The sequence below is a fragment of the Camelus bactrianus genome, chromosome 23, assembly GCF_048773025.1.
Source record: "Camelus bactrianus isolate YW-2024 breed Bactrian camel chromosome 23, ASM4877302v1, whole genome shotgun sequence".
Taxonomy (NCBI): domain Eukaryota; kingdom Metazoa; phylum Chordata; class Mammalia; order Artiodactyla; family Camelidae; genus Camelus; species Camelus bactrianus.
The window spans coordinates 17,939,602-17,966,128 of NC_133561.1; positions in this window are offsets into that span (position 1 = coordinate 17,939,602).

Here is a 26,527-nt window from a genome sequence, read left to right on the forward strand (position 1 = left end):
TATTTTGTAGTAACCTATAATGAAAAAGAATATGAAAATAAGTACACGTATGTTTATATGTGACCAAAACATCATGCTGTACATCAGAAATTGACACATTGTAACTGATTATACTTCAATAAGAAAAAAAAAGATCTAAAATCTGAATAGCCTCAAACCTAAGTAGAATGTAGGAGAACATCTAAGTAGAACCTACTTTGTGTTTTTCCACTGGAAGCCTGTCGATTCTCAGACATTTTCACTTCTCTGCATGGACAGATCATATCCACCAGATATGAAGCAAAAGATCCAAAGGGACAGACAACTAAAGAGATGGTTTGCCTCAAGGCTTAAACTTGTCTACCTCAGGCCTTCTTAGATCAGGGCAGAAACACAGAATTTCTCACATTAGTCACAGAACGGAGAGGGGGTAGGTGAAAAAGTTACCTAAGGAGAAGAGGGTAAGTATTTATCACACTGTTTGCCTTACCCTTTGGTAAGGGGCTCACCCTGGGTGAGTCTCTACTCAAGGAGGAGATTTAGGGTTTATCTCATCTCTCTAGCTTTCTAGATGGAGGAGTCCAGAAGGAAATCCATCTTTGTGTATCAAACATTTCAGCCCACGGCAGTGACTCCGTCCACTGGTACAGAGTGACCAATAAATTGTCCTTAAACCCAATTAGCTATAGCAAAGCCAAACCTTTGGTTTAGAGTAAGGGATAGAGTAAGAAAGAAGAGCAGAGAGAGACAGAGAGAAGAGGCCAATGCTACATAACACTTAACATCTTACAGAATACTTGTGCACACAAACTCTGTTAATACATCCTCAGCTTTAAGAAATACCTGTGAATTTACTTTGTCAAGTTTGCATAAAGTGTCTTTGTTTACTGTATTCATAGTATCAATTGGAATTTTGTAGTTGCAAGCAACAGGAACCAATGTTAATTTAAGGACTTTTCTGGAAGCTTATGAGATAGCTCACAAAAACAAAGGAAAGACAGGTGCATGAGGACAGCTGTAGGATGTAGGCAGTAAAAACTAATGGTCACTTCTTCCAGGTACCAATGACAGGACAAATGACCTCCAACATTTTTGATCCTTGTATCGTATGACATAAGAACCAAATTTCAGGGAAACAATGTCAAGCTGACCTAGTTTGATTGCATACTCACCTACTGGACAGAGAAAGGCATGACACCTAATAAAGGACTAATGTGAGGAGAGAAGACGAATTTCTCATTTTCCAAAAGAATAGGAAATTTTGCTAGGCCATTCAATACAGTCCACTGTAATATCACAGCCACAGCATCATTAAAGTATTGAGTACAGTGAAGTTAAGGGGGCTGAGGGACTAGTATGTAGTGTGTAATAGGTTAAGGCAACCTCAGAAAAAAGTGTTAAGTTGGAGCAGTCTATTTAGACAGTTGAAAAATTCAGTAAATTTGTATAACACAATTGTTCTAAAAATGTATCTGGCATTTGTTTTGAGCAGGCAAGTAAGACACCCAAACATAAAAATGATTGTCATGAAGGAAGAAGTTTTATTTTATACTCACAATCCCCTAGAAATAGGAGGCATGCCATATTACCCCATGTCGTGCAGGACCACAAAGGGAAGCACCAAAGCAAGATGAGCCAGCAGAGAGAGAGGGGAACTGCAGGCAGGAGCTTTTGTTGTGGTTTACACATAAAGGAATGGGAGAAGCAAGGTAAGCAAGCAATATAAACTTGTGATTGGATAGTTTGAATAATTTTGACAGGCTCTGGGCTGTCAGGATGGTACCCAGTTGTCCAATACCTGATTAGGGCAGGAGAGAGTGTCCCAGACTGAAGAAGTATGATAAAAGGAAACTGGTGGAGGGTATTGTTTGTATATCAAAAGTATGTTGGCAAACATAACTTATGTATGTTTGTCTTTGTAGGAATTAGTTAACCCTGGGAGGGGCAGTACCCCAGGTCTGCAAGGCCCCAAGTAGCAGAGCATCAAAAATACAGAAAGTAAGGAAACATAGTTAAAGCAACAATATTCTTTGGGCAGACATGTGAAGACATGTGAAGATACTAGATAAGTGATACACAGTGAGGAATGAAGCCTAAGGAATCCCTTTCTACATTCCATTTTACTGACCATCCAATGTGCTGTAGGCACAGTCTGTTGAATCTCCTTCCTCCTCTCCAGTTCCTCTTCCTTTCCTCTATCCTTGTTTATCATGCCCAGACTCTAGGGTTTATCATAACAGTTGCTGTAGCCTTAATAATTGTCTGAATCTGTCTTTAAACATGATAATATGGTATATCCAAGCATATTTTAGTCATCTATTTTAAGATATTTAAAAAACTCTTCTTTATATTTTAGATTTATGGATATACACTTTTCTAAACTGATAGGAACATATAATAAATCCCCAGTAATTTATTTTTTTAATGAAAGTACTGGGGATTGAATCCAGGACTTCATGCATGCCACGCATGTGCTCTACCACTGAGCTATCTCCCTCCCCAACAATCTCCAGTAATTTTAAAAGTTTAGCATATGAAACTAGTCTGATTTTTTTTCTACTTTGATGTTCCTCTGTCTCCATACTCGTTTCAGTTCCTCTGCAGAATCAAGTTCTTATTTATTTTCTCTCTATGCATTCTTGGGATATTTCTACTCAGTAGAAATGCAATATCAAGCCTTACTGTTTTATTAAATATATCAAACATCAGATTCTCTGGATAGTAAGCCAAAAGTTGCCAAAGGATATATTTCTTCTGTCTGCTGTGAATTATGATAGCAGGCTCAACAGAGTGGTAAAGACTGTGTATTTCGTATTATTAACTGAATATGTGAGAACTGATCCTGCAAGAACCTAAATGTCCTGTAGCCTTATGCCATTATCAAGAGAAATGTAAGCATTTTTTGTTTTCTCCACAGATGAAGTGTATGTTTTCTTTGGCTTTACTTCTAGTGAGTTTGGTTAATCCCTTTCAAACCAGGAAACTCAGTCTTAATATATATAGACTCTCCTTTGCACAAAATCTTCAATATCTTGCCTTTACTGACACATAGCTTATCTGTCATTTTAATTGTGTTCACATAAATTGTGCCGATTTACACTTGACCATACTAAATTTCATTTGTGATTCTGATTTTTTTTTCACTTTCAACAGCAGTTGAAAGTGAGTTGGCATAATATTTTGAATGGTTTCTTCTGTAAATAGTGATGATGTAATGTTCTCCCATAATTATTTCCTTTAAAGTTATCTAGTTTTCATGTTGACAGAAAAGGAAACTCGGCTAACATTGACTTTCCACACTTTAATTCTCCAGTATCGTCACATGACTATAAGTCTCCCCCTGAATGTCAAGCTTTTAGGTCTGATTTTCACGCTTACTCATAGCATAAATCTGGAAAAATTACTTTCTTGTTTTGTTTCCACTTCCCCATATACAAAAGTTATTAATGCAGCTACCGCAGGGCACATTCCATTAAGAAACCACAGTGATACGCTACTTTGGGGTAGACAAGAACCTCCATGAATGAGTTACACCAGTCTTCCTCCTAACACCTCTCCCCAAGCCTACAGTTCTGATACAGAAGCTTCTGCCCAGTTCTAGAGTTTCAAATTTTCTCCTTTTATTTCTCCACATTTAGTTACACACTGCTCATTTTCTCAGTGTCTCTACTTCCTAAATAAAGGTATGAAATGGATTCAACTCCTGAATTCTAAGAACTTCAATAAACTGAGATTGTTTAAAGAAAACTGTTGGTGAATCCTTATCCTATCCCACTCCCATAAGATTGGAGAATATTAGCTTTGAAAGGAATAGAAAAGACATCCAGCCCAATCTCTGCATTTTAGAGATGAGAAAAATTGGACTTTTGGGAGCTTGAGGAATCTTGAAATTCCCCCAAAGGGACAAGACTACTAAGGGGAGATTCATAGATGCAGAATTTGAAAAGCATGCAATATTGGTGTTAATTTCATTTTCATTAGTTTCTTTTTAAAAATTATATTAGGGCAAATATAGCTTGGTTAAATTTTTGAAGTCTCAAAACCCAACTAAAATCACTGTTGTGTCTCATTTCTTTATTAAAGAATTACTACTGAGCTTGTGCCTTTAAGAATGGTTTCTAGGAAATCATTACTCAGAGGTGATATTCAACAGATTTAACAGCAGGACGTCATAGACATTGTCCAACAATTGGTGTGTCTGTTCTGTTTCTACCAGCTGCATATAACCATGGGTATATTATGGAAAATGCCCCATACTAGAAATTAAAATAAAAATCCTGAGAGATGGTTGCAACATAATGAAAATATAATACATACAGTAAAGCTATAATATTTTCATTATCATTCTGTTCCACACAATTTGTTTTTTCTCAAAAATTTAAAGAGGAAACAAAGGACATTTTTCCCCCACATGATAACTCTAGTGGACTATTAGATTTGGCTATTGGTAATAGTAACAGAATTGAACTTCTGGAGCTGGTAAAATTTCCTCCTCAAGTTAGAATTTTTAATATGTTATAAAAGAAACTCTGGCTATAGCTATCCATGTACGTAATTTGTAGAGTTGTTACATTGGGTTTGGGAAGTGAGGATGTAATAATATGCTTTATTAGCAATCTTGCATAAAGGTTAAATTTGTGTTTGCTGATTTCCTACAGAACTTCATAAACAATGGCAGTGTATTTTCCCAAAGCCAATATGGAAATGCACACTGGTGCTTACTTTACTGAACAAGTCTGAATTTGTGACAGGAACACATTCAGTTTTCCTGTGTTTCTCTGTTATTTGGAAAAACCAGATGGAGCATTTCTTTGTTCTCCTGCTTCCACCTAGGAGAAATTTTAAAGAATCATAAAATATTAGCTTTAGAAACAAACCTAGAAGTCTAATATAATTTTCCACACAAAGTAAAATCTCTTCTGCCAACATCCCTGAAAAATCTTCACCTGGCTGCTTCATGAATATTTTCAGTGATGAGGAGTTCATTGCTTAATGAAGCAGGCCGTTCCTTACTGAAGAGCTCTGATTGTATAAAGATCTGTGTTATCCTTTATAATCAGTGTTTCTAAAAGTGTGGTCTCTGGACCAGCAATATTAGCATCACTTGGAAACTTGTTAGAAATACAAATTCACAGGCCTCCACTCCAGATGGACAGAATAAGAAATTCTAAGAAGGGGGCCCAGAGTGTTTTAGCAAGCTCCCCAGGTGATTTTGATGCATGCTAAAATTTGAGAACCATCACCCTATGCACAGCACCGTACAATAGAATTAATAAGGACACTGCGTTGTGACTCTTTGGGTTGCAGATCTCAGAAATCTAACTATAGATTTAACTTTAGCATAAAAGGGAATATCTTAGTTCATGAGGCTTGGGATAAAGAGGTATTTCATAGGATCAAAAGGATTGATCTGGACCTACAGGACCTGGGCTTCTGGGACTGAAAAGAAGGCAAGGAATGTCTTACTCTTGTTCATGCTCACACTGGCTCTGTTCCCCACACTCAGCCCATATGTTGCTCATTTCTGTCTCTGCTTAATTTTATCCTACTTTTATTCTACTACAGACAGGCTTCTGTTCATGTTGAAGATGGCCACCTCCCCTACCCTCCCACCCACACATGTACCTTCATATGCCTCCAGCACCTGGCCTCAGGGGCAGGGCTCTTCCTCTTCAGGCTCCAAACCAAGAAATCCCAGGGGAGATATTATATGATATCACTTACACGTGGAATCTCAAAAATAATACAAGTGAATCTATATACAAAACAGAAACAGACTCAGACATAGAAAACAAACTTACGGTTACCAAAGGGGAAGGGGAGGGTGGAAGAGGTAAGTTAGGTGTATGAAATTAATAAATCCAAACTACTATACATAAAATAAATAAGCAACAAGGATTTACTGCATAGCACAAGGAACTATACTCACTATCTTGTAATAACCTATAATGAAAAATAATCTAGAAAATATAAAAATCAATTTGCTGTATACCTGAAACTAACACAATATTGTAAGTCAACTATACTTTAATTTAAAAAAAAAAAAAGGAAAGGAAAAGAAAAGAAATCCCAGGGAAGAATTCCTAGGGCAGGAAATATTAATCAAAGAAAGGCGCTGGGAAATCTTGCTAGGCAGAGAAATAACAATAGTTACTGTAGTCTACTGCATAAACCATAGTCAATTTTGGTTTGGAAAAAGGAAGTTTAGAAACACCAGTCACCTTGCCCAAATCACTCAAGTCAGTGAAAATCGAACCCCCAAAATCTTAAAGTAATAATATTTAAGACTATAATATTAATAATATGTCACTCATTTACTGAAGGCTTCACTAGAAAATTTTTGCTTGGATTTCAAGTCAACATATTTGTACTGAACTTTCTGCCCTTGTGAAAAAAAAGTAGTTTTACAAAAATAGCTTCATGAGCCTGCAGTAAAACAATGGTGAAAGAAATATAATTTTTCCTATTGCAGACAGACGGTTGAGAATTTTTTGCATTTATGTCATTCAAAAATGATTGTTATAAACTTCCAACTTGGCAGGAATGTACTCCCAATGGAGGAAGAGGAAAAATCAAGCCAATCTAAAGTCATGAAAATTTAAATAATGTAATTAAGAACAAGCACAAAATAGAACGTTTTATGGGTTTTTACAAGAACTTTGACGTAAGACTTCCTGATTCAAAAATTACAATTTGGGGATTTGACTTTAACAAAATAATTACTTTTTATTTTGATATACCCTCTACCTAAACCCAGAAAAATATATGTAATGAATGACACGTGTTAGGAACACACATGATCAAAAGCATAAGGAATTTCATAGATTTTCATAGCAGTATTCATTTGATCTCTTCAGTTGTGTGTTGGTTTTCCCATTTTCCCTTTGAATTGTATACAATAACATAAAACATTATGGTTTATATTTTTAGGGTACATGATAAGCCATATTAAGTGTGCTATATAGCTAAATCAGCATAAGAACCTGAACTCTGGAATTTCCTGGTTCTTGAATGTCTAAATTCATAACACTTCTGTGTGACACAATTTATGGATAGTGTCATAAAAACAAGCACCTTTCTAGGTTTCATCTTTTCCATTTTATATTTCCTTCCACCAGTTAGGCCACTAAGGCTCTCCAAGGCAGCCTGGAACAAGGGTTTCTGTCAGCCTAAGTGGAGATGAGCTAATGTGACACTAATTCTGAGATTGAAGCTCTTATTAATATTTTAAGAAGATTCTATATGAAGTAATTGTCTTTTTATTCTTAATTGTTGACTCTTCCCACAAATTTCTGTCAATCAAGCAGGACAGAAGTTGTTGCAAAAGCAAAGAAACATTAATGGCTCTTATGGTAAAATATGAGCTCTCTCTTTTTCCATGACCTCTTGTGATGAACGTTACATCTGAAATGGTGTAGAACAGAGGGATTAGACTTGGTTCACCTTTGCTCACAACTTCATTTTAGTAGACAAGTTATAAAAGTAAAATCAGAGAACCTCATTCTGTTCTCCATTTTGGACATTAAATAAGCCCACCCATACTATTTTACCATACGTAGATCACACAGGAAATTCCAAATCTCCATATGGCCATCCCCAAAGCCATCTGGTTCTACTCCCACTTGTCACTTTCAGCTGGAGCTCAAAGCTGCCAACATCCGAGAACCAGTTCTTATGTTAACGGGAACATACACTAAGGTGCTGGCTCAGATCAGAATCTTGCTTTAGGATGGTTTTTCCTTATGGTCCCTTGTATGCTGGTTTTGTGTATGAACTTTCTTCTCTATTCCAAATGCCTGATCAGTGAAAACTAACATATATGATGATCATTTTGATGATGAGGATGATGATGATGATGATGAAAATGACTTCACAGTCATTTAAAGAGCATTTTTGAAATTAAACTATCAGCAGGCAGTTGGGAGGAGGCTAAGATGGCAAGGTAGAGGGACTCACATATCACCCCTCCCACGAATACACCAAGAATTACATCTACAGACCCAGTGAATCACACAAAACACCTGCTGAACTTTGGCAGAGTGTCTCTCACTTCGAAATAGGGGAGGATTCCTCACAAAAACTGATAAACAACAAGTTTATACTGTATAACACAGGGAACTATATTCAGTATCTTGTAGTAACCTATAATGAAAAAGAATATGAAAATGAATATATGTATGTACATGTATGACTGAACTATTTTGCTGTACACCAGAAATTGACACAACATTGTAAGCTGACTATACTTCAATAAAATAAAATAAAAATAAAGAGCATTTACTATGAGGCAGCCACTATATAAGTACAGTCTGCTCTGCTCCAGACTCTATGCATCTAATGCACATTAGTTCATACATGAATGGTAGAGGGATATCAGTATAATCAAGATTACTTTGATTCATATGTAATTTTCCTCAGCATGTCAATAGTTTGCAGCTCAATACATACATGTTAATATTTTACAGTTCAAATGCACACTATTTAACAAGGTTTAAAAAAAACACAGGAAGTCATGAAGTAATCCAGCACTGAACACAGTGCCCATTCAACCCACCTTCTTCCTCTTGGCTCTATCTTGGAAGTGCTCACTGGGAATTTTCCTGGATCTTGGTGCATTTTGCCCTCATCTCCATAACTTGGCAGCATCTACCCTTAATCATACCCTCTTTCATCAAACAGCCATCACCTTTGCTAAAAAGGCAAGTCTTATATTTACTTAGTATTTGTAAGGAGAAGTTTAAGGACGATAGTATTTTATTAGGATGAGTATTATTATTGCAGCGTTTTGGTTACAAAGTTGCATAGGTTTGAGTAACCTGCTCCAACTCTGTTTCTTCTATAAACCTTCTTACTTTTAGCCTGCAAGTTTGCAGAATGAGTAGCTTGTCATTTCTGCACATGTTGCAGAAATACCCGTATAATCTTATTCAGTTCTTGCCACTATTTTATGGCATAGGTATTATTCCTTTTAGCTGATGAAAGGAAACCAAGGCTCAGAGAATTTAAGTAACTTGCCCAAAATCTCATTGCATTGAGAAGGCAAGATGACTTTAAAGTCATTATATACACTCCACTTATTACCTGGCCTCATTAACTTCTACTCAGCTACACTTTCCAGTCTTAGGACCAACATGAAGGCTCAGGCAGTAAGACGCAGACCCCTGCAGCAGAGTCATGGTGAGGAGGGGGGCAGTGATCTGCCTGCCATTCTCCAAGGCTGACAGCACTTCCTTTTCATTTCTTATGGAAGATATCCCAGAACATTTTGTTGTTGTTGTTCCAGAAAAAGTCTCTATAAAAATAAATTAAATATGTGGGTCAACTGTAGCAAGCTACTGATAACGTCACATGAGGGAGGCTGTGGAGTTCCGCACAGGGAAAAAAAAAAAGCCAGGCTGAGCCTGATCTGGCCCCGGCTTCGTGGTACAGTGATATAGCACATTCCAGAAGAAGAAAATAGGATGTTGAGGATTCAAATGAAAAAATAATCCCAGAAGAGATTTTCTATTGTCCGTTGAGTTCCTTTTAGAAATTGAATGTGATTTGGGGGAAGCACTATTGTCTCATAAATGAAAATAATGCATGTTTAAAAGAAATTGTCTTACACAGCATGATCCTATTTTTGTTAAAATAGAATACAAACACACAAAATCTTTGAACAGCAAACATCAAATATTAATGGTATTAATTTCTGAGTGGTAGAATAATTTTTTTACTAGTTAATATTTTACAGAATGTCTAAAATGAACAAGCATCATTTTTCTAAAAAGAAGTAATAAAAGTTACTTTTGAAAACAAATTTTAGGAGAACTTCGTGATTTTCTTTCATAGGGACAGTTGATTTTGTATCGGGGAGAGGCATTAATAATATTTTTGAGGTTGATCAGTCTTTTGGTATCACTCAGCTTTGCTGTCCTTAGAAATGTCACTGACCCCTTGCTTTTTTTTCTTTCTATTCTTTCATTTCAGCTTTTCATGCCTCTGCTTCTCCCCCTTTGCCATGCCTTTATCTCACACACACTTACAGGCTCTTGGTCCATTCTTCACTGCCTTACCTCGAGCTGCTGCCTCTCCCTGTTTTCCTTCCCTCAGGCATCGCAGCTTCCCTGGGATCCCGGGGGTTGGGGGGGTGGGGGGTGGCCTGTGCTGACGCTAGCATTCTCTTCCGCTCAGTGGTGCCAGTTTTCACACCTGATTGCACACTCCTATTGTTTTGGGGTGGGTTTTTTTTTTTTTGCATATTTTCCCCCTTATTTCTCTGAACAATAGTGGTAGCTATTTGTTTACTTCTAAGGAACCCATGTCATTTGGGTTTCCTGGCAGCACCCACAAGAAGACAGATTCCTCCTAGAAAATTGTGCACAAACCAACAACAATAAATCTCTATTCCTAAGGTTTTTCTGCTGCCACTCATTCATTTGTTCCTTAGTTGCAGCAGGAAAATGGTCATACCTACAAACCAGGAGGCACCTCAGTAAATACATGGAGGTCATTGTGGACTACTCTCTAAAAACCTTTTCCTTTTCCTTTTCTTGTCTATTATGAGTGAATTACAATAATATCAGGATTTAATCTCACTGGTAGTTTCATAACCTCTGTGGAAAATTTCTGTAAATCATCAGAGCTTGTCTGTAAGTCTGTCTACTTCCATCCATGAATCCTTGTGGTATTTATCACCCACCCTTTGACACACAGGTTTTACTAGGCCAGCCAAAGTTTACATCAGTCCCTACTCTTGAATCAAAATGACATAATGACATTAATTTAATAGATCAGCCTGATGTTCTGCTTCCACAGATGATCAAGATGGCCTAGGTTTCTGTGGGCTCTGTTTTCATAGAAAGAAGATGAGTTAACACAGACCTGTGGTAAGACAGTGACGGTATCCTACCGCCTTGTGGAAGCAAATGGCTTTTTAAAACTTTTCTTTACTGATTACAAAAATCACACTCACCAAATCAGTAGTTGCACTCCAGAGTGCCAGAGGCTCTGCTAATGTATTCCGGTAAGTATCCAACATCTGGCATGTCAGCTGCAACCAGCGAGCCCCAGTCACCACCTGCCTTGATCCATCTAATTGTCACAAGGACCAAACAGGTGAACTGAATGGAAATATCATGGAGGTTGCTACCCTTCCATCCCTCTGCCTGTCTCCATACTTCTTGGGATACATCACTGCTTCTGATTTACTATCTTAACTGAAGGGGGTCAGTTTTAAGGACCTCCACTTGGCTCTTTCTTCCATAATGGCTCTTACTCCATAGATCATGTATCCAGTGTAAGGATTCTGTTTTCTGTTAAGTGTTTGTCTCCCACTTACGCCCTTAGGGATGGGGACAACAACCACAGATGGCTCTGCAGACTCAGTAGACTACCATCAGATGGACTTGGACAGGATTCCATTTATCCCCTGGCTTCCATAAAACTCACCTATAACTGGGGGATTGTGGTGTCCCCTGTATCCAATAGCCCTCAGAAGGCATTGTCATCTCCCTTTTCCCTCACAGTATTTATTCTAGTACATGACCACAAATCTCTTTAGGGAAGGAACGGGGGAGATTATAATGGCATATTCCTATAACGGCATTGTAGGGTCCCATCTTAAGTGGACCTAGCCTCCCCTTCAGTCAGTGACCTCTGGGAGTGAGAATAAACTCAGATCTGGAAACAAGGTGAGGGGTCATGGTTTTCCACTTCTGCAGTTGATCTTAACCTTCTGTTCACTGAGCCCTCGAGTGTTTCTGGTCACGTAAGTGAAGTAACATCTTAGTTAGCTGCCCCTCTATCTTGCCTCCCTAGGATCACTGTGGTCTAATTATTAGCCGTTGCCACAAAATTTTGTGAGAGAAGGCACCCTGTTTGAGATTCTGACCTTGATGCCTATTTATGTTACATTAACCTTGCTCTTATCTGGTAAGTGCTACCACCTGGCCTCTGCTATTCCAGAAGTCTCTCACCTGTCTTGATACTAGAGTGCCCAGGCCAGGGCAAAAATCTCCCATAGTTACCAGTGAGGATAACCATCATTGGGCTTCTTAAAGATGCTGGTGCCCTCCTCACTAGTGCCTCCTTACTGCTTCAGGAAGGAGTGTTCTTTGGATCACATGCTCAGGAATGGCTTCTCTTTATCACATAATAAATCTATTCTTATGTTTTCATCTCCCCAAGACTCCTTACCCCCTCTTCAATATTCTGCGGGACAGTTTCGGCATCTCTACCTCATTTACCACAGGTTATCATTATGTTTAACTTTTATGCAGAAATCTCAGCATGTATTAGGACTGATTTGGATGTTATTGCTACGACATGAAACTCCTAATCTTAGAACACTCTCATATCAATGAATTCTTGCCCGTACAGCCTTAGATCCTGCCCTTCCTAGCCCAGTCCCCTCAAGATCCATCCCTGGAGACAGCTTCCCATTTCCTAGCCAGATCTTGGGGCAATGAAGGGAGGTAGGAACAGATCCAGAGGAAGACACTCATCAATGAGCTAACTATCTCAAGTGAGGTCTTTGAAGGATCTCCAGGGAAGGAGAGGCTCCTTTCCTCCAGTAAGGAATAGTGAGCCTGTTCTGCCAACCTGGAGAGCTTGGAGACCAAGATCTTGAGGGCTTAAGTTCTCTAGCTCATCCACTCCTATATCTCATCCCATGTCACTCATTCCCTATCAGTGCTCTGATTTTTAACAGATTTATTAAGGCTGTACGTTCACTCTTTGTTGCAGCTCTGCTATCCTTATAATTAAATCCTGGACCTGAGGTAAGGAATACAAGAGCATTTTTAAATACTGCCGTGGAAGTTTTCTGACTTTCACAGCATATCTTCAGTAGATATTTGATTAATCTGAATCTGTCATTTTCCTTTTCATGACCTGTGATGCTGTTAACAAGACCTAGCCAACTCCACATCCATATAATATACATCGTTCCCAGACCATTCCAGTGCCATTACTATGGCATAAGACAATGGTACATCATTTACCTGCATCTCATGCCAGTCTATCACTGCTGAAATTCTTCATGATTAGGATGCTGCTGGAAGCCAGTGGTTTTTATCACCTCATTTATCAGCAGTCAGGGGTCCTTGACAGGTGAGAAAGCAAGACTCTTCTTGGGAAGTTTCCTCTCTAGGGTACTTCTGGTTCCAACTGTCTTAGCTTCGGTTTCTCTAAAATGTAGAGCCTAAGATAAGGGTTTGCATGAAGATAATTTATTTGGGGAAGTGATCCCAAGGAACAGAAATGAGACTAGAAAGAGTAAAACAGGAAAGGATGAAAAGAAATCCAAGGGTGCATTATTAAGCTGGTCACTGGGCTCAATCCTGCTGGGAACTTTCTAGGGGGTCATGTAAAATATGCCTCATAATTGTCCAGTTGATCATCTCCCATTGGTCAAGGGAATGCCTACCCCAGGAACTGAAGTTCCCGGCCAGGTTCATACCACCATATTCTCAGAATGGCTGAGTGGGTTCCTTGAGGAATCCCACAGGGTAGAAAATGAGAGAGATTGAGAGAAATGTGACACAGCCAAGGTGGGTTGCTACCAGGTTACACCGGCATACTGCTGGTGAAATTCTAGCCATCAGTGTATAGAATAAAAAGGTGGGCCAAAATGTTGTAAGACAAGATGCAGGATGTCTCTGACACCCCCTCTCCTAGAACAATTGCTTCGGATTATTCTCATTGCCCAACATTTCTATTTCATTCATTATCGCTGATTCTCTCCCGGAAACAATCTCAGCACGGAGTCTTTCCCCATCTGTAAAGCTTAACCCAACCCTACTCTCATTGTCTAATAGCAGCATTCATCCAGTTCCTCTGTGTAATTTCCTTTGTGAATTATCAGATAATGACTCTTTCCTCAGGTTATTTCTCATATTATTTAACTTTCCCTGGTCATAAATTATGATAAATTTGTGACCAAGCTTTCTTAGGTCATGTACCCTGAGACGTATGCTTTGAGATAGATTTGTCTGCAGGGAGTCTACTGGGAAGTGTCCTCGGGATCAGCACCAATGGGGAGAGGAGGAGGTAGGACTGGGAAAGGTGGAACTGAACTGGGCTGCAGCACAAGCCAGGCTGCAGTCAGAGCGGGCAGTGCGTGGCTGGCCTTGTCTCACCTTGACACAAAGAGGGTAGACCTTTGGATCCTGCATCCATTCATCTTTGGGTGGGGCCTGGCCCCCGGGGAGGGTATGTTCTGGGTTGAGGGACTGAGAGCATTTCCTGGAGAGTGACTCAGCTGACAGCCTTCAGCCGCCAAACACACTCCCAACAGCTGGGGAAATGATATCTCAGTTCTAAAGGGAAACTCCGGGCAGTGTATCACAGTATTAACCATAGTCCACTTTTTCTGCTGCTTGGATTATTTTCTCTGTAAATTAAGTTCTGCGAACAGTTCCTCCAGGATCCTGGTTGGTTCTTTTGGTGGGAAATTTAAAAGAGGAAAGTTGGCAGGAAAAACCATTTCTGTCACTGCAGCAACAGAGACTGAGGCTCCAACTAACCTATCTCCCTCTTCTACTGCCTGTATGATAGTCCCTCATCCTTGGCTAGCATCTCTGTTGGTCTTGGTGGCTCACCTGGTGGGGTGACCTACCTAGACCCTCACCTCTGACAGATCTGAGACTCTGGTTGCCAAGCCCTTCTTGGGCTGTGACTGTGGCAAGTTGTCCATTTACTATCAAAATTGAGAAGGAGAGTACTAGAAGACTCCCCTAGAGATGACCCGGGTGCCAAACATATTTTCCTCTTGTGCCACTGTATATTAGCAGCCCCACCTCCTCCTGGTGATCAGAGTCAGTTACCCCCACTGTGTCCCCAATATGACACATCCCTAGAATGATGATTTCTTATCTCTTACAAGGACCCTGAAGTAATTGGGCAGCAGCCATAGCTTAATGGTTAATGGAAAGATTACTATGTCTCCTAGCGGAAGTGGTTTCCCTCTAGAACATAAGATCTCTAAACACACAGTTCAGAGTTGCAAGGACAGAAAGCACAAATTCCCAATAGTCGCTGATAGCAATGACAAACACAGCCACTCCTACTTCTACCTCCTTTCTCAGACCCATGTGTTCTTCCTCCTGGGGACACAGCACCACATAGTGGTAGCTCATTTAGGGTATGTCCAGCCACCTGGAGGGTGCCCCATTCTCACAAGTTATCATCTCCAAGCCTGGGCATCAGTGGCTCCTTCAAAGGCCATTCCATCCCTTTAGCAGGCTGGCAGGGTCCAACTGATACCATGGTCATATGTCCACTTTTACATCCTTTGCTATTTTTACACTCACTTGGACTGACACAGAGTTATTTGGAATTCCATGTTTGTGGGCCAAACACTCTACTATCCTTCAGAAGAGATTGCTGGTGCTGGCTGAGATCCTAAAGGCAAGAAAGGCTAACCCACATCTATATGTATTGATTCCTATCAAGATTAATTGCTGCCTCTTCAGTGTAGAAGGGATCCAGTGTAATTTACTTGCTAAAGTTAAAGGGTCTCCCTGAGAGACGGAACCATACTGGGACATGGGGTTGGTCTGTGTAGCTGGCAGGCTGGACATTTGGCAGCTGTGGTAGCTAGACGAGCCTTGGTGAATGGTGAGTTCATGCAGTGCAGGCACAGACCATTGTCATCTTGCATCCACACACCAAGCTGAACCTGTGAACCTGGCATGGCCTTCTTCCTCTCTGTCAACTGGTCATAAGGGACCCTCCATCATCTATAGGTGTGAGCTGAGGGAGAGGAACCAATGCAACAGTGGTAAATAATGTGAATTCAATCTCTCTTGGCGCTGTCTCTCTCTCTTATAATTGAGTCCAGGGTCTGATCCTCAGTTTTTCCTGTATTCCAGCTGCAGGATAAAAGTCTTTTTAAATGATACCAAAGGCTTTCTAATTTTTAATTAATCAACCTCAGTTTTTCATTGTCTTTATCTAATGCTTTAAATGTCCACAGTAACAGCCATCCATTTCCATAGTTCTTCCCCTGAACTTCTCAAATGCCTGAGACGTTGCTCCTGCCTTCCCCTCCACCAACACCCCAACCCAGTCCCTCACCAGTGACAGTCTGAACAGTTGCATGGCATCAGCATGGCAAGCACTATCCGTGCTCCACTGACCACAGTGTTGGTGTCTTTGCCAGTGACTCTTTGATAATCCAGCTCCACAATCCATTTTAGAGTCAGCTTCCTCAGACCAGTCCTGGAACTAACTCTCCCAGGTCAGGTTCCCCAAGAAGCAGACCCTGAGATGAGGATTAGCATGCAGTGAATTTAGGACGGGTGGGGTGTCATCAGATCACCATGGATAGGGTAGGAGATGAAGGAAGGACTGAGCAGAGGGAGGAGACGGATGTGCTGCAATCACAACAAAGGCCTCTGCTGATCCCACAGGGGGTTCTGGGGCCAGGATGTTGGGCCACTCCCAAGGGAGAGGGTGGTTTGGGCCAAGTGGCTCTCTTTGGCTAATGGCAAATCACAGAAAATAATTCAAAAGAGAACAGTCAGATGTCAACACTCTTGACAGCTGGGGAAATGAGAGCCTCAATCTTAAAGGGGCCTACAGGCACCATAGCATAGCACCCACTACATAAGGCATATTCCTCTTTCTTAGATGAAGAGAACTAGTATATAACTTCCTCCATTATAAGGGAGGAAACAGCCTAGATAAATCAGGCCTAAAAATATCAGCAGTACGAATAACATGGTAACTGTGAATGACTTTATATAATCCCAAGGTCAAAAAATATACACGTTCTCTCACCCAGAGAATGCTCTTTTCATATGTTGTATATCCCTCCCTACGATAATGACATGGAGGAGAGACAAAGATCCTCTCTCCCACACTTCCTATAAACTTTCAGTATCACCCATCTATAAAGATGAGACCTAAAGTCTATCCAGGTTTTGAAACCAGCCCTTTTAAAATCTATTTTCCAACAAAGTAATTCTGGTAGAGTTGAGGGTAGGATAACATTTCTAAATTGTTTTTCTCTGGATGAGAGATACTGCTTTCACGCCCGTGTACCTTTGCAAATTCATTCTTTCTACCAGAATGTCTTTTCTTACCCTTTGTCTTCCTCTGGAATTCTATTCATTCATAGGGTTGCCAGATTTAGTAAATAAAAGTACAGAATGTCCAGTCAAATTTGAATTTCAAATAAGCAAAAATACATTTTAGTTTAAGTCTGTCCAAATATTTCATGGAACATCCTTATACTAAAAAAATTACTTGTTGTTTATTTGAAATTCAAACTTAACTGGGCATCCTGTACTTTATCTAGCAAACCTAATCATTCTTCAAACATTTACTGAACATCTACCACACACCAGAAACCTTTCTAAGCATTGGGTATATAGCACTGAACAAAATAAGTCAAATTCCTGCTCTCATGGAGATTATATTCTAGGGAAGGGAGTCAGGCCATAAACAAACACACAGGTAAATGTACAGGAATATTATTGGAGCATAAATAAATCCCATGAAGAAGAAGAAAGTGAGGTAAGGGGAAGGGGGTGCTGGGCCTGGAGGTAAGGCAGTGCTATTTTATCAAGTTCCCACTGATCAGGTGAAATTTGAACACAGAGCTGAAAGGGAGAAGGCCAGCCATGTGAAGATTTGGAGGGGGTGTACACTCCAGGCAAAGCGAACCCCAAATACAAAGCCCTGGAGATGGAGGGACAGCAAGGAGGCCAGTGTGGCTGGAGCCCAGTACACAAGAGGGTTTGCTAGGAAATGAGGTCAAAGGGGCAGAGGGGCCAGACCGTGTTTGGTCTTTCGGCCCACAGTGAGGACTTTGGCATTTACTCTGGAGAGACGGAGCAGACACGTGACGGGATCTCACATTTCAGACAGAGCAAATGTTCAATTAATAAATATTTGTTAAACAAATGGCTTCTATGTTGAGAATTGACTCTTCTTGCTGGGACAGGGAGGTGGGGCAGAAACAAGGAGGTTAATAGTGAGGCCAATACAATAATCCAGAAGAGAGGTGATGAGAGTCTGGACCACAGCCGTAGCAGTGGAGATGGTAAGTTAATTGGATCCTGAACATATTGTGAAGGTAGAGCTGATAGGATCTGCAAAGAGTCAAGACTGAGGCTTGAGTCTCTGGAGGGATGGAGTTGCCACTTCTAAGTTTGGGAAACCTGCAGGGGGAGCAGTTTGGACGGCTGCAGTGGGAGAAGACCTGGACATCAGGAGCTCAGCTTCAGACTTGTTGGTTCTGATATGCATATTAGCAATCCAAGTGGAGACACTGAGGCAGCAATTAGATGTTAAAGTCTGGAGTTCAAAACAGAGAGCTGATCCATCTGGAGATATAAATTTGGGAGCAGTCACCATACCTAAAGCCATGGGTCTGGATGAGATCCCTGGGGAGTGGGTATATACAGAGAAGAGAGTTCCAAGGACTGAGCCCTGGGGTGTCTAAGTGTTTAGAGGTTGGGAAGACAAGTGGGAAAGAATTCATCAGCCTGGGAGGAGGAGAACCAAGAGAGAGCATCCTAGTAGCCAAGTGAAAAGAATATTTCAGGAAAGAAGATGTGATCATTTGTGTCAAATGCTTCTGAATCATGAAGTTATTTGGGGCCTGACAATTGGGCTTCTCATGCTAGAATTATTGACTCCTCATTAAGAGCTATTGCAGTAAGGTGGTGGGAAAGAAAGGTTGCTGGGAATAGGTTAAAGAGAGCTGGAAAAGGAAAATAGAGTGGCAAATATAGACGAGACTTTTAAGGAACATTGCTGTAACAGGATGATCAGAAAACAGAGGGGAAAGATAATGACATTGGACATGAGGGAAACAGTATCAAGACAGTGTTCTTGAGCAGGGGAAAGAGAAGGAAACCAGTACATTCACGGAGAAGTTGGCTTGCAACAGGAGCCCAGGCAGTTTATCTAGCATCACCAAAGAGGAGTGAAACAGCATATGTGGGAGAGATGCCGGAAGGTGGGCAGAAGTGGTGGGAGGAGCACGTGGGTGTTCTCTCCTGACTGCTCCTGTTTCCGTGGTGAAATTAGAAGCAAGGTGGGTGTGAAGAAGAGGCTGGGGTTGGGGGAGAGGGAGGTGTGAGTGGATGAGTGGACTCTGCAAGTGTGGTAGGATGGCCAGGCAGCACCAGGGGTACCTGAGATTAGTGGTTGTGAGTATAATTTAGGACCAACAATGTAGTTGTGTATTTTTCTTCAGTCACATTCAGCTGTCCAAATGCAGGCAAAGAATAGGCAGAAAACTGGATATGAGCAGGGGCGGAATTTTGGCAAGCAAATAAGTCAAAGAGAGAGAGGCAAGGGAGCCTAGAGTGTGGGCAAGGGAATGTTTACAATGATTGTCCAAGAAATCTAAATTGGGTTAGGAGGGAAACCAGGACATCAGGGGGTGAAGGACAGTGAGCAGGTGGTAGGACCAGTGGATTGGAGGATCCAGTGGGATGGAAGGATGACTGGAATCAGGGGACTAGAGAGAGTGCTAGAAAAATAGGAAGCAGTGGTCAGAATGAGATCCTTGAAAATGAAAGTTACAGAGGGCTTGCAATCATTAAGAACATTAAATCTAGGCTTCGACCAATCTGATGAATGACTGAGGTGGGACAGCAGTCACTGAAAGAAAGAAACCAATGAACTAAGTGGTCTGAGAACTGGATGAGTCCTCTGCCTGAATTCACCAAGAACGACAAGTTGAAGAGAGCAGCAGGGAACAACTGCCTTCGTTTCCTGTTGCTACTGCAGCAACTTAGCGGCTTAAAACAAGACAAATTGATTATCTTACAGTTGTAGAGGTTAGAAGTCTAAAATCAGTCTCATTAGTCCATAATCAAGGAGTCAGCAGGGCTGATTCTTTCTGGAGGCTTGAGGGCAGAGCCCCTCCCCTTGCCTCTTCCAGGCTCTAGGGGCCACCTCATCCCTTGGCATGGCTCCATCCTCACAAGGGCATCACTCCAACCGCTGCGTCTCTCACACTCCTTCTGACTTGGATCCTCCTACCTTTGTCTCATAAGGACCCTGTGATTACACTGGGCCCAGGTGGATAATTTTCCCATCCCAAGATCTTTAACTTAATCACACCCCCAAAGTCCCTTTTGCCACTTACATATTCACATGTCCATGGACACCTTTGGGGGAACATTATTCAGCCTACCACACCAGCAATATATTTTTTCCTCTATGAAGACTTTCTTGATTCTGGCTTTCCCACCCCACCCCTGCCTGAGTTGGTAAATATTCCTGTTCGTTCACTGTTGTACCTGCTAAGAACATTCCTGTTTTAGAGGCTATGCCTTCTTCATTTGAGTATTTACTATGCTGGACTCTGGGTTAATCATTGTTAATACAAATAGGATACAACATCTTAAACACTCTCAGCCTAATTGCCAAAGTTTGCTTATATGTCTATTTCCCCAGGTAGACCACGGACCACACCAGGACAGGAACTACTCACATTCATCTCTGTGTCTTTGGTGTCTGCCCTGATACCTGACATATAACATGTACTCAGAGAACATATTCAAATAAGTAGATGAGCTCTGGTTGCATTTAGTAACAGAATCATCTTCTCTAAATGATCACCTGCACATAAAAAGAAACTATTTTCATTATTTTAATCCAGCTTCCTGACAGCACTAAATTAGTATGCCTTAATGTACACATGTATCATTTTACTAATCTGCATACTGGGGGGTTACTCAGATGTTTGGAAACAAATGCTAGTCTTCTGAATATTATGTATTTTTAAATACCCACCAGATAATATCTTAATTTAGGAGCACTTGGATATCAAAGTTTGTAATGGTTCTGCCAACGCTGCTTATTTGGGGAATTCAGATTGGGTCATATCTCCAGGGAAATTGCCCAAATTAAAAAAGAAAGTGTCATCCATCTCTTACTCAATCACAATTAGAGATTGATCAAAACACACCAAGAGTCACACAGAAAAACGAATTCATCAAAAGCAGTCTGGCAAAATGATACCTAATACCCTGTGCAAAAATCAACAGTAGACACTTATTAAATTCATATCCTTTTATAATTACTACCTCAAAGAACTAGATGGTAGCAGAGTCCAATGAAGATTTTGATATCTACTGCTACAGATAATGGTGAAATTAGATTCTGGGACACTGAGTCCACTGTAAATCTTTTGCAAATGGAACCATCAAAGCATAAATCCTTCTTAACCAGACAAGTTGCTTTCTTCCACTGTGTAGTCCTACATTGTGTGTGCATTTTTGAATATTCTAGAGACCTACATTATAACTCCATTCTAATTGCTGATCAGTTAGTTATTGGAATTGGAAAAGCCCTAGAAGGGTTCTGACATCAGATTTTTTTAGATGCTACCCTGATTTACGAACCCCAGTCCTTGCCTAACCATTATCCCTCGTAGGGGTATTTTCCCTCAGAATGTAGACAGGGGTTTGTCCATCTCATTTTCAAAAAATACTCCTTATGTTATAAACTAGTATACTGGATATTTTTTTCAAAATTCCAAGCCTATATCTTTCCAACACATTATAGGGTCATAGTTTCTAAATTTATGTAAAGAACAAACACACTTCAGGCAAGGCAGGGGCACTGATCACAGTTATTCTGTTTTAGCTTCACAAGAAAGCAATGCAAAAAACTGAAAGCTATTAGCAGCATTTATCAATCATTCATAAGTCCTTGATTCCTTAGACAAGAGCCATCCAGAGACCCAAAGGTACTGTCCTAATATAGATACTCATGTTTCTGTGGAGTATCATCCTCCCATGAACATCAGAACGGGTCCAGGTACAACCCTAGAGAAATACACTTACACATGAGTCAACAGACGAGTTTGCTCACAGGAGTATTGTAGTTAACAGCAACAGTGAAAGAGGGCAGATTCCAATTACCTTTGGGGAAAAGTGCTGGATGGGGCACAGGGAAGTCTCCTCGGGTGCTGGCAATGTTTTCAGTTTTGACCTGGGAGCTGGTTTTACAGGCATGTTCACTTTGTGGAAATACAATGAACTCTGATGATTTGTACACATTTCTGTACATGCTATTCTTCAACAAAAAGTTTCTTTTTAACAAAGATCAAGAGACTTTTCCTAGCTCTCAAAGGGTTGACCTTGCCACTCAAAATGCATTCCCCAGGACTGGCAGCATGACTTCTAGGAGCATGCTGATTACGTAGACTCACCCCAAACCTACTGAACCAGATTTGGGCAAGACCCCCAGGTGATCTGAATGCACACAGAATTTTGAGAAGCACTGGTCTAAAGCATACACTTATAAATAGAAGAGCACAACATGACAGTGTAACATAGGGTACAGTGGAAGGAGGCACAGGGCACTGTGGAGGCCAGAAGAGGCACCCTCACCCAGACCAGCTCAGTTGCCCCACTGAGTTTGCTCCCAAGCTCAGTAATTCCAGAAGTACTTAATTGCCAGAAATATTGGCTGAGAACCTCAGGTTTGCTCCGTCCCTTATTTATAGGTTAGCATTTTAGTGAAGAGCAGTAATTGGCTAGAATCAATAGAAAAGAAGCCCACATTTCAGGCCAACAAAATGCTGCTGTGATTCTGCAGTTGTTTGAAAAGATAAATGGTCTCCATAGCCAGGGACAAAGAAAAGTAGGACAAGCACGGGGAGAACCTGATAGAGGAGAGCTTCGCAAATAATTAGAGGCTAATTTTAGCCCATCAGCTTACCTATTTTTTCATTATTCAGTAAAATTGAGTTCCAAAGTTGTAAAATCTGATCCTGCAGAAGACACCTCCCAAATAACGTTTAAGATCCCATGATGCTCTCTCATGTAATGGATGCTAAAAGTGGGGCCTCAGCAGCATCTCAAATGTGAAGAGTCATTACCTTCCTCTTCTATCTGTCACTCCTCTGATCACCATTATTGTATTCCTCTAGAGTATTTGCTCTTTTAAAAATGGGATCATAATAAATGAACTCCAAGTACAGTAATGCTAAACACCGTGGAGAGACTATTTCTTGTCTTTGCGTGGCATATCCCCTTTAATTTATCCTTGAGTCACAATAAAATCTTTTGATTTTAATACTGCATTGCTAACTCATCTAGCTTGTGGTCCACTCTGACATGGAAGCATTTTCTCCTGCACTTGTAGCTCTTTAGCCTTAAGCCTCCATGAGTTTGTTTCTCTGACTCCTAAAGATTTTAACATGTATTTGCCTCTGCTGATATTAGAAGCAAATTTTGGTTTTAACAGACAAGTATTCTGACGTTTCAGTCATATTGCATTCTATTCCTAATAGTCAAGGTGCTATCAACTTGAAAGCATCTCTTTCCTGCAAGTGGGAGCCCTTTTCCAGTTTAGTGAACACTTTCAATATCTTCATCTAAATTACTGCTAAAGAATTAGCCCCTGAGGATGTCTTTGAGTTGATAAGGAGTCACTGATAATCACAGTTTAGGCATTTTCAGTGGGCTAATGGTATTAGAAGTATCTCAGCTTCTGGCTTAGAATGTCATGTGACAGAATTAACTGCCTTATTCACATTCACACAGGCTCCTTCCTTCTATCCCACTGTCCACCTTCCACCACCCACGACCATATATCCTGCCCCTTTAATATAAAAGGAAATAGCATTGGTCTGGCATAATCCTCTTTTTACCAGCCCATGCCTTGGCATTAAAAATGTAAAGAAATAAGACCGTTTTCTCTGCGTCATAGCCAAAGGCACTCTGCAGCAAACCCAGTGTGGTTTCTGAGCAGCTTTCAGTAAGTGGAACAGAGAACAGGCTGGCCTGCCTGATGCCCGGAAACACACACAGGCTCGGATATTTATTAGTAAAAGTGGTAGGAATGATTCAAGATCTGAGGTCACCAGGGTCTGAGAACCACCGATCAGGAGGACAAGCAGTCACCCTGGATAAAATCTGACATTCCACAATCCCGCTCATCAGTCTGCTGGCTCTGAACAGGCTAGAGCAGCAGACAAGGGAAGCTTCCATTTGTTGTTGTTTTGTTTTGTTTTTTTTAATCTAAAACAGAAATGCAGACAATCATCAAGGAAAGGCAACTACATACTCTGTAACAGGAAAACATACGTTAGTCTGTGTTAAATTAGACCTTAGCCATGCACAGGCAGGCCCTGGAGAGGCTTGATAATTCTACTACTCTGCTTTAACTTGTCCTGGTAACTTACTTTTTGGATAAAATCCCTGCTATCTTCATGGGACTCCCTGGGGAATTATTTTCACTCACTGGCACCACCTCCTTTTCAAGAAGTAAGCCTCTTTCTTCCTCCCCTCCTTCCGACTTGACCATAACATATGCAGAGTCTGTTCAGGGTCAGATATCTGCTCTTTGTATACTGGGTTCCATTTTAGTGTCAGAACCATTGTTTCAACTGCAAGCAGCTAGATGTCAGGGATTGTGTGTTTGTGTGTGTGTGTGTGTGTGTGTGTGTGTGTGTGTATTCTATTCTTAATACAAATATTCCCCATCCTGGGGCAAAAGGAAAAAGTCTGCCAGATTTTAGCATTAGAAAAGAAATAAAGCAGAGAATTAAATCCATAATAATGGCCTGAAGACTTTTAATTTCAGGATTTAGAAACTCCTGTTTCATCGAATTCAGTGGATTGAAATTACTGCATTCAATGCGACAGATGGTAACAGGCACTTCTCCCCGCTGAAGGAGTTGCAGAGTGACAGGTGCTCCGGACCACCTGGTTACAGCTGTGATAGCCCCCACTGGCACCAGTGCGAGTGCTTCTAGACTAGTTCCAGAGGTCCCAACACTTAATCACTTGCGTCTTTTTCAATGACCTGACAAATGCCTGGAAACCGAAAGTCTTTATTCCAGAAGGCTCTGCAACTCCCAAATTCCCTTCCCTCTCCCTTATTCTCCCCTATGGCTTCCCCAGACTTCAGCCCCATTCTCTTAATCTCACTGACTCAAAGGCCTAATGTCCTCCCTGCTCTGCCAGACACCCTCTATTTGACTCTAGGTCCTAACCTATCTTCCCTTGACTCTACCTCCTCCAGAACTCATCTCCCTCAAATAGGATTCATGATGCAGAATTTCACTTTATACCCAATTTAGCTGGTATGCCTGTTTTTCAAATTGAGCACCACATGCAATGTGGGCTCTAAATCACTTTTAACACCCACAGCTGACAACCTGGTTACCCCGAGAGAGGGGGGTTTTTAGCACCGCAGCAGAACCACTAAATTCCACTATGCCTGATGATGTATTTATCCTCACATAATTCATCCTGATTCATACATACATATATTCATGTATTTAATCACTTATTTAAAAAGCATTTGTTAAACATCTGCCATGTGCCAAGCAAGGAGGGGATAAACAATATAATATTGTTACCTTCAAGAAGTTTACAATCTATTAGTAGAGTCAGATAAATAAAGATAATTGTGGTTATGAAATAATAAGGAAAAATCAATAATAGTGGAATTCAAAGGGTATTTTGAGATCTCTGAGAAAAGGTATCTTAACCAGCTTGGAGAGGTTAGGGAAGACTTTTGGACAATGCTGGGGTATGACCCAATTTATTGCTTGCTGTGAGGCAAATCTAGAAATAAGGTAGCAAGAGAAACCAAACTGCATTTCAGAAAATCAAATTATAGGCCCATAAAGCTTCAGCCAACATTTGGAAAAATTTATATTGTGTCCTTAACCAAATACATCCCATCTTCAGTAGGCAGTTTCTTGCTGTGAGTACAATTAGGTAATATAAAGATGCTGGTTTGAGGTAGTCGTTAAGTCCTTGGGCAATGTTTTGAGAATTCCAGGTCCACTTTCTCTGCCCCTGGCTCATTAACAATTTTCATAATACATCTTCAGAGGGACCAATATACAGGAGACTCTGCTATTTCTGAAAGATGACCTCTAAAGTGAGTGAGGTTGAATACAGACTTAAAGAATGTTTGCATTTGACTTTGTTGAGAGAATTGCATCCAGAATCTTTCATAGTTAAAAATGCCTTTAAAAGAAACATTAGGGGAGTCGGAGGGTTAGCTCAGGGGGGTAGAGCGTGTGCTTAGTGCACACGAAGTCCTGGGTTCAATCCCCCAGCACCTCCGTTAAGTGTGGGGAAAAAAAAAAAGAAACATCAGCTATCCGTATGTATACAAGCCACTGTGCTGATCTACTTAGCCTGCTGCTTCCTGCAAATAGAAAGAGAAGGAAAAAACAGCTTCCAGTCAAAATGAGATCAACTCATTTGACCCCAAAAAAAAATCCAATTAATTTACAATAAGACAATTACAGCAATTCCCATGGAATAAGATTGCTTGGGCTTTTAACTAATCCTGGGTAAATCTTGGAGGCCAAGTTGATTTTAAATATTGATCTAAACATTTACATGCTTATTTGGAGTTTGGCTCTCTTAAATTCATAAGAAAGGTCCCCATATTTTCTTAGTTAAAAGTTCTTGCATTTTCTTAATTTTTGTCATTGCCAAATCCCCAAGAAACAGGAAGATGCCTTCTATTTTCTATCCCCACTGTGTAGCAATTAGAAAGAATTTAATGAATGTTTATGAACAAATTTAAAATCCCAAATTTGGAGACAGGGTGAATAGAT